Raw genomic sequence first — 9,782 nt, 5'->3', positions numbered from 1 at the left:
TAGTATGATAATCTCTAGGCCATCCATGTTGCTGGAAATGGCATTATTTCATTATTCTCTATGGCTGAGGACTATATCACATCCTTATCTAGTCATCTGTCAAAGGACATTTAGGTTGCTTCCATGTCTTGGCTGTTATAAACCACCAATGTTTAAAATCAAGAGAGCACAAGGACTAACAAGTGTCCCCAAATCTCGTGAAGTCATTGGTAACAAGAGCTAGCCAAGTAGTCCTGCTAAATCTACATTGGAATGGGTCAAAAGTGACTACAGGCAGCTTTTTTGGGGAGAGGAAAAGGGCATTAGGCCTGTTCAACAGAGAGAAATTTATACGTTGGAACGAGAGGATGTGAGGGTTTAGTTGGTTTGGTTTGTGCTTTTGTTGGTCTGTTTCTGTGAGAAGAGTCATGAGTACACTGAAAAGCTGATGAGAAAGACCCAGTTGAATTGAGAGGTAGGCTGTGTAACAAAGGAGGGAAAATCCATTCTGAAAGCATCCCGAGAAGAAGGGTCAAGACGGGAACCACACCACGGGTGAGAGGGTGCTTCTCCGTTGCGACAGGTGGTAAGGGCGATGATGCAGATGAATGAGCAGATGAGAAAGTTCTCATGCCATGGCTTCTATTTCTGTGTAAAACTGGAAGTGGGCTGTGGTTGGTAGCCTTGAAGATGGCCCCCAGTGATGCCTCCTGGTGCTCATGCCCTTGTGTGACCCCTCCCTAGAGTGTGGGCTGGACCCAGTGACTTGCTCCCACCAGACCCAACGTGGCACAGTCACGGGAAGCCTCTTCAGTTATGAGATGCCCTGAAAGGCAGTGGCTTCTGTCTTGAACTCTGTTGCCTGCAAGTGCACTTAAGGAAAGCAAGCTGAGCTGCCCTATGGAAAGTCTTGAAAGGTGAGGAACTGGGGAGGGGGGCTTCTAACCAATAGCCTGCAAGGAGCTGAACACTACCAACAAGCATGGGAGTGATCTTAGAAGAGGATCCTGCCCCACTTGAGTCTTCAGGGGAGGCACAGACCTTACCGACAACTTGGCTGAAACCAAATGAGATCTGGAGCCAGAGGCATCTAGCTGATCCACACCTGAATTTCTGAACAACAGAAATGATGGACAGCAAATGCTTTTCATGTTTTAAGCCATTGAGTTTTTTAAGGTAATTTATTACAGAGCAATAGATCGCTAATACTCAGTTTTATCTACTGAGAATGAAGGATGGTCTTTCTGTGACATCTTCAGGGACATAGACTCATTCAGCACATTTGCTGAGGGTTTCTTATGTGCCAAACACCCTTTATGCATTAACAAATATTTACTGGGTGTCTAATTGGGCTTCCCTGATGGCTCAGACAGTAAAGAATCTGCCTGCAATGCAGGAGACCTGGGTTTGATCCCTGGGTCAGGAAGATCCCCTGGAAAAGGGAATGGCAACCCACTGCAGTACTCTTGCCTGGAGAATTCCATGGACAGAGGAGCCTGGTGGGCTATAGCCCATGGGGTCGCAAAGAGTCGGATACAACTGAGTCAGTAACACTTTCACTTTCACTAATTGGTGCCAGGGCTTCCCTGGTGGCTCAGACAGTAAAGAATCTGCCTGCAATGCGGGAGACCTGGGTTCGATCCCTGGGTAGGGAAGATCCCCTGGAGAAGAGAAAGGCTATGACTTTCACTTCAGTTGGTGTCCGCTGTTCTAGACACTGCTCTTATGGGCGATGTGGAAAATTAATAAGTAAAAAAACAGTGATGCAAACTCAAAAGGAAAGAGGAAGGGATGGGATGAAGGGGACGCTTTTATGTAGGGGGCCAGGGCAGCTTAGTTGCAGGGGCTTCTGGAAATAGAGGACAGTGCAGTGAACAAGATAAAGTCTTTGCCTTCTTGATAGTTACATTCCTGTGGAGGAAATAGAAAATAGAACAAGCACAATTGTGGGACTTCCCTGGGGGGTCCAGTGGTTAAGAATCCACTTGCCGATGCAGGGGACACAGATTCAATCCCTGGTTCAAAAGGATCCCATATGCTGTGGGGCAACTAAACCCGTGTGCCGCAACAACTGAGCCGGTGCTCTGGAGCTCCACAACAAGAGGCCCAGGCACCGCAACTTAGAGTAGCCCACACTCACCCCGCTGGAGAAAGCCTGTGCACAGCCGTGAAGACGCAACGCAGCTACAAATAATAATTTTTTAAAAGTATAGCTGTAGGCACTGAGAGATGGTAGGAAGCAGAATTAGAGTGAGCAGGGCACTCCTCTCATAAAGGGTAATATCTGAACAGAGTTGAATGGAGGGAGGGAGTCCTGTGGAAACAGAATCCCAAGCCAAGGGGATGATACCTAGAAATGCTCTCGGATGGGAGCTTTGGCCAGTGCTCTGGGAAGTGAGAATTGCTTTTTGCTGATGGCACAGAGTATTTCAAAATTTTCATGGAGTTAAAAAAAAAAAAGCAGAAAGTGTCTATTAACAGATGATCTCGTCACACCAGGGGTAAACATTTTATTCCATTGGGTAAGAAGAAGAATTACACAAGCCAAACTCCCCTTTAAGAACTGTCAAAATTGTGTTAATAACAGCAGTAAATATTTATTAGGTGCTTACGCCATGCCTGACACTGCCAGAGAGCTTTAAATTATTAACTAATTTAATCCTTTCAAACCTTATGGGATGAGACTATTGATTTAATCTATTTACAGTTCAGGAAACTGAGACACAGTTTCCTGTGTTTATGTGTTTCTTGTCCAAGGTCACGCTGCTGTCAAGCGATGATGCTCTGGCAGAACCCTTCGCCCTTGTGCTGCCTTCATCCAAATCTCTTGGAAGGATATTAGAAAATATTAGCAAATAATATGCATTATGATTTAAGTTTAATGGAGTGGATTATATATGTGAAGGGGAAATTAATTTCAAATATCTTAATGTAACATTAGATTACAGTAGTTGGATAGAAAGCAGCTTAGATTTTACAGATGGCTTACGAGTTGTTTGGGTTAGAATTCTTAAAATGTCACTCACTGAGTTTGTATCTTATCATAAAATATTAATGGGCTAATGATTTATGTTGAACTCTCAGCTGCTGATATGCCGAATTTTCAAATATTGTCCATCTGGAAAAACCCTAACTGATCATGGGGTAGTAGTCATTCTTTGTGTTTTATAGCCTTTCTGTTTACACAGCAGGCTCAAATACTCTGCATTTGTTTTTCCTTTGATAGTTTTGAGCTCTGTCTGTTAATGACTGATTTTCATATAATTAACTTAAAAATAGACTTTATTTTTTAGAGCAGTTTTAGGTTCATAGAGAAACTGAGCAGAAAGTATAGCGGTTTCCTATACACTCCCTGCTCCCCGCTGACTCCCAGAGCTTCCCCCACCATCATCTTCCACAAGAGGAGTGCATTTGTTATAATCGATGAACCTACATCGACACATCCTAGTCACCTGAAGTCCACAGTTTAGGGTTCACCCTTGGTGGTGTATATTCTATGGATTTTGGCAAAGGTATAATGACAAACATCCAACATATATTTAGGGAAGATGCATGTCCCTAAAAATCCTCTATGCTCTGCCTATTCAACATTTCCTCCCACCAACCCCTGGAAACCACCGATGTTTTATGGTCTCCATAGTTTTGACTGTTCCAGAATGCCATATAGTTGGGATCATACAGCATGTGACCTCTTCATACTGGCTTCTTTTGCTTAGTAGAACGCCGACTCCTCTATGCTGCAGGCTTCTCATGACTTGATAGCTCATTTTTTGTGTGTGTGCTGAATCAGATTCCACTGTCTGGACGTACTATGGTTTATCCATTCACCAACCAAAGGACATCTTGTTATTGTTGCCATTGTTCAGTCGCCCAGTCGTGTCCAAATCTGACCACATGGACTGCAGCACTGAGGGACAGGGAGGCCTGGTGTGAAGGACATCTTGGTTGTTCCCAAGTACTGGCAGTTATGAATAAAGTTGCTATACAAGTAGATATACATTTTCAACACATTTGAGTAGCGTGATTTCTGTCTGGGTCATGTGGACTTGGTGGCAGAGGGACCCCTCCCTTGCTTTCAGAGGAGGACGCTGGCTGAGGGCAGGAGCTTTCCGGCTTCCCAAACCACCCTTCCTGGCACTGAGTAGGGCCTGGTGCTTGCAGTGTGCCATCCTTGAGGAGAGCCCCCATCTGCGGGGGCCTGGGTAGAAGAACGGAGGGAGCCCCATACCCTTGGCCACACCTGCCTGGAATCTAGTCTCTGCAACACGTAACTGGGGTTGAAGGGTAAGAAACGCTGTGCCTCCTCAAAAGACACTGCAGCCATCAGTTGGGAGGTTGGGGAGGGAGGCGTGTCCTCATCTACGCTGGCCTGGACTGGAGTTCCTGTCACGCTGAATAGGCAGGGGAAGGGGAGAGAGGGGCTGGCTGTGGTTCAGATACCACAGACTTGCACTGTGTTTATTAAGTTTTAACAGATTTTCTTGAATAAATGTTTTTTTTAATAAGATAATTTCCAGACACTTTAAATGGTTGGGTTAAAAAAATTATTTTCTCAATTTATACTTGTTTCACTGATGAGCAGGTCCATAGAATTCCTCGTGCTACCAGTGTGGAAGTGGCACTCTTTGGAAAGGTTTTGGCTAAATTCAATTTTATTAAGACATTAATTCCTAAAGTATTATCTAAATAGCTACAAATACAGTGTGGTAAAGAGAGAGGGTGAGGGAGATCACTTTATGGTTAACAATAGGTACCTTCATTACCGAATACCTTCAAATAATACTGTATCACTTCAGGTAAAATATAAGAATGTTATAACAGGTGGAGACAAGGGTGAGAAATAACAGTAAACAGAATATAGTCTGACAAAGTGTAAGTTGTGACTGAAATTTGGAGGAGAAGGGAGAAAAGCCAAGACAAATGTGGTAATTGATTGTTGAACAGATAACAGGCGAGACTCAACAGACACCCGAGACAGCAGAGAGCAAAAGCTAAATGAGTTTTTCTCACTTATGCCTAATGAAGAACATCAAAAGGACAAATGTAAAAGTAACCAGTGAAACAAGATACAAGCTTTCCTAAATATAAACAGTAATTTTAGAAAGAAGTTGACATATCACATGAAGAAACATGGCAAATACAACATGCACAATAATTAAAACAATATGCCGTTAAAAAGAATTCATCTGAATCAGTTCTGATGAGATGGATGAAACTGGAGCCGATTATACAGAGGGAAGTAAGCCAGAAAGAAAAACACCAATACAGTATACTAACACATATATATGGAATTTAGAAAGATGGCAATGACGACCCTGTATGCAAGACAGGAAAAAAGACACAGATGTGTATAACGGACTTTTGGACTCAGAGGGAGAGGGAGAGGGTGGGATGATTTGGGAGAATGGCATTCTAACATGTATACTATCATGTAAGAATTGAATCTCCAGTCTATGTCTGACGCAGGATACAGCATGCTTGGGGCTGGTTCATGGGGATGACCCACAGAGATGTTATGGGAAGGGAGGTGGGAGGGGGTTCATGTTTGGGAACGCATGTAAGAATTAAAGATTTTAAAATTAAAAAAATAAAAAACTAAAATAAAATAAAAGCATTGTATTTTATAAGGAAAAAGAAAACCAATATGAAGGCATTAAGACCAGACATATCATCATATCAATAAATGTTAATGGGCTTAACCGCTATTAAAAATGAGTAAAATTTCTATGAAAATATGTGAGATGATTTCAAGGCTATATCACTAAGAAAAAATAGCAAAGTGCAAAAGGATATATTCATTTCGCATAAGGAAAAATGAAAGATAAGAAAACATACACACACCTGCTTAGTTTCGCAAAAAGATACAAAGAAAAAATAAACACCAGAAACTCGTAAAATGGATTGTGCACAGGAATGAAGTCAGGTGGGAAGGATAATGGAGAACATGACACTTTTTAAAAAATTTTTTGACTTTTGCAATCATATTAATGTTCTAAATACTAACAAACAAAAAACAGAACACCATGGATGGGGAGAGGGGAAAACTCAAACTAAACGAAAACATAAACCAGTGAATCCAACTGTGTTTCATAAGAATAACAGCCACAATAAAGGGGGATGGGATTAATTTGAGCAATATCTGAACATAATACTTTGACTATATACCCACCCTCAGTCTAAAAAATAATAAATACTAAACACTTCCAGGTAGGTTTTATTTTCATAGTGACTTATAGGCATAGCAATTCTGAAACTATTTTATGTGATTTTGGATTGCTAACATTGGAAACCAGGGTTCTCACTGCAAAAGTAAGATATAAATATCAATTTTTTGTTAAATATAGGGAAAGCAAGGAAGAACATTGTGGAGTTGTATTGGAATTGGCTGTATCAGCACAAAGTCATGTGTATGTTTATACATACATGCATGTATATATTTACGCACACACGTATATAAATTTTCTCATGCTTGAATATATGTGCATGCATATGTGTGCATGTGTTTCTGTGTATTTCATCATATAGTCCACTGGAAAAGCCTAGAAGCCACAACGGTCAATAGCAATGAGCACATCTAGCATTCAGAGTTTGGTTTCTAAATACCATTTCTTATTAAAAGGACCAGAGCTCCTTAGAGAAATGCTTGGTTATAGGGCTCAGGAAGGAATCACACAAAGTAAGTATGGAATGTTTTATTGTACCAGAAAGAGAGGAAAGGTTAAGATAAATAACGGGGCATGTGAAAAAGGCAGAAGAGTCAGCTTGAAGGACTTCCACTGTTCAAAGCTAGAAGATCAGGGATGGTTTGTAAATCTAGTGGAGGAGCCGGAATTGATGAAAAACAGTGTTTTTGTTCTCAAAATATCTTCCCACACATCACTTACTATTTATGTTTTCATAATTGTTAATAATAACTATACAGTGGGTTGGAGAAGGCAATGGCAACCCACTCCAGTACCCTTGCCTGGAAAATCCCATGGACGGAGGAGCCTGGTGGGCTGCAGTCCATGGGGTCGTTAAGAGTCGGACACGACTGAGCGACTTCACTTTCACTTTTCACTTTCATGCATTGGAGAAGGAAATGGCAACCCACTCCAGTGTTCTTGCCTGGAGAATCCCAGGGATGGGGTAGCCCGGTGGGCTGCCGTCTATGGGGTTGCACAGAGTCGGACATGACTGAAGCGACTTAGCAGCAGCAGCATACAGTGGGTAATTGGACAACACCTTAAATAAGTGACCAAAATTAATATCATTGAGAAAAGAAAAATGGTATCATGTGTCTTCAGGTGTGGTGCCCTGAGAAGGACACAAAATCACTGGTTTAGTATCACTGTATCTACATAATATATTTATCCATGATTATGCTAAAATCTAAATAAACTAAATATTTCTTGAAAAGACAACATTTTCAGAATTGAGAAAAAACCCTACTGTATGTTTATAAGAGACATCATAAATGTAGGAATACAGAAAGTTTCCAAGAAGAAGGGTGGAATACCATGTAAAGAGAAATGGGGTAACTCTACTAACATCAGACAGAGTAAGCTAAGCCGATAAGCACCATTTAGAAATTAAGTGAGGAATCTCATAATACTGAAGAGATTCATCTACTAGGAAGGCACAGCCATTTTAAATCTTTTGAAATTAATTAATTTATTTTGGGTTGTGCTGGCTCTTCGTTGCTGTGTGTGTGCTTTCTCTAGTGGCAAGCGGGGGCTACCCCCTGGTTGTGGTGTTCGGGCCTCTCATCAGAGCGGCTTCTCTTGTTGGGGAGCACAGGTTCTAGCTGCGTGGGCTTCAGCAGTTGCTGCACGTGGACTCAGTAGCTGTGGCCTGTGGGCTTAGGTCCCCCCATAGCATGTAGAATCTTCCCAGACCAGGGATCAGACCCATGTTCCCTGAATTGACAGGTGGATTCTTAACCACGGGACCACCAGGGAAGTCTGCAATTCTAAATCTTAATGCATCCAGTAGCATAGCTGCAAGACATGTAAAGCAAATTAACAGGAGTAAACTGAGAAAAAGGCGAGCCCATAACCATAGTGGGTTATGGGTTCTGCAACGTTTCTCAACAACTGACAAGAAGAAACAAAGAAATAAGTCATTATATATATTGAATATGTAAATAACAAAATTAAATTTGGCCTAACAATAAATATTAGAGCACTGTATTCAATCAATAATGACATAATAGATATCCTTTTAAAGTGTACATATATATGTGTGTGTGTGTGTATAGTCACCATTTTTTTTTTTTTTTTTTTTTTTACTGTTGAACGCTTTGAGTGGAATTCTCATATTCATACCTTCCTTCTGGAATGTAGGTGAATCCATTTCTTCAATAGGTAGTAGGAAGGGAAGGTTAGCTTGCCAGGAAGCATGCTCTCATTCCCTTTCTCTCCCTAAGAGGAATTGACTGACTATAGCTCGGTGAGTATTTGGCCATTTTGATCTTAATTGCAGAATCCAATGCAATAAACCCTTACAACACACTCACTCTGGGTGTCCATTCAGAGTTTGAAGATGAAAAATAAATAGTCCCTCTCAGGAAGTTCACAGCACAGTCACAAGGTAGAAACTTACATAATTAACCAGACCCTGGTGCTGGGAAAGACTGAGGGCAGGAGGAGAACTTAGTGACTAAACAATAGGATGACAAGTACCATGTTAACTGTGTATAAATGTCTCATGAAATTAAGAACATCAAAAAGAGACATCTTAAGAAAGCCAGACTCCTGAGAATTCTTCGCCTGTACTATCGTCTTCTTCAGGGATCATTTGGTTGTAAGAAACAAACACACAGTAGCTCAAGTCAAAGAAGTAATTTACTGGAAAGTGAACTAACGGGTACTTCCTGGAACCCAAGAACAATGTGAGAGGCCAGCCTCAGGGGGACTATGATTAGGCCCTGATCATCCACAACCTGCCATTTCTCCCCGTCTCACCAGGCAGCCGCATGGCTTCTTAGGGCCGCTTTTTCTGTCTGCTTCACTCCTGCTTTGCAGGCTGGCTCTGTGTAGTTTGGTGTGCACATAGCTGCTCCAATCTTGTGGTTTTACAGCACAAAATGCCAGTGAAGACGGATGGGGTCCTGAAGTCATAGCTCCAATTGCACTTATGGTGAGATAACCCATGTAGTAAGTCAGCTGTGGGGAGGATTCAGGAATGAGGTCTTTTTTGTGTTAAACAGAGGCTGAGGGGGGCAAACTCTCTGGGAAGCAGATGTGGGCAGTGCGGGTAACACTTGCCATCGATGGGCAGACCCGTAAGTTTCTCAGACTTCTCTCTACATGGTTAATTATCACAGTTGTGGCACTGGAAACAAATGTTAATTATTGTTTTCATAGTATCTATGGGGAAAATGTCAAGTTAAATCTGTGGGTAGATAAAAGTCACATACATGATATCTGCAACAATTTTAGCTGAGATTAATAGTGCTCATAATGGGTTCCATGAAGGATGGGATTACTGATAAAATGGTACATGCTGGGAATTCCCTGGTGGTCCAGCGGTTAGGACTTTGCGCTTTCACTGCCGAGGGTCTGGGTTCAGTCTCCAGTCAGGGAACTAAAATCCCACAAGCCACATTTGGTGCAACCACAAACACCAGAAACAATGGTACAAGCAAAGTATCAAGCATTGTGCCAGACCTACAATAGGAACTTGAAAATGTATTCTCCTCTTGTACTGAACATGCATTCCCAGCAGCTTCCCTCTCAAGAATGCCCTGGTTTTCCTAGTCAGGTAAATTACATGCGATTGGTTTCCCATTCAACTCCAGAGGGAGAAACTGATTGGTCTAA

This window comes from Ovis aries, chromosome 14, assembly GCF_016772045.2.
Source record: "Ovis aries strain OAR_USU_Benz2616 breed Rambouillet chromosome 14, ARS-UI_Ramb_v3.0, whole genome shotgun sequence".
In the NCBI taxonomy this organism is placed as follows: domain Eukaryota; kingdom Metazoa; phylum Chordata; class Mammalia; order Artiodactyla; family Bovidae; genus Ovis; species Ovis aries.
The sequence above is the reverse complement of the archived record's forward strand: the minus strand, read 5'-3'. Positions refer to the sequence as shown.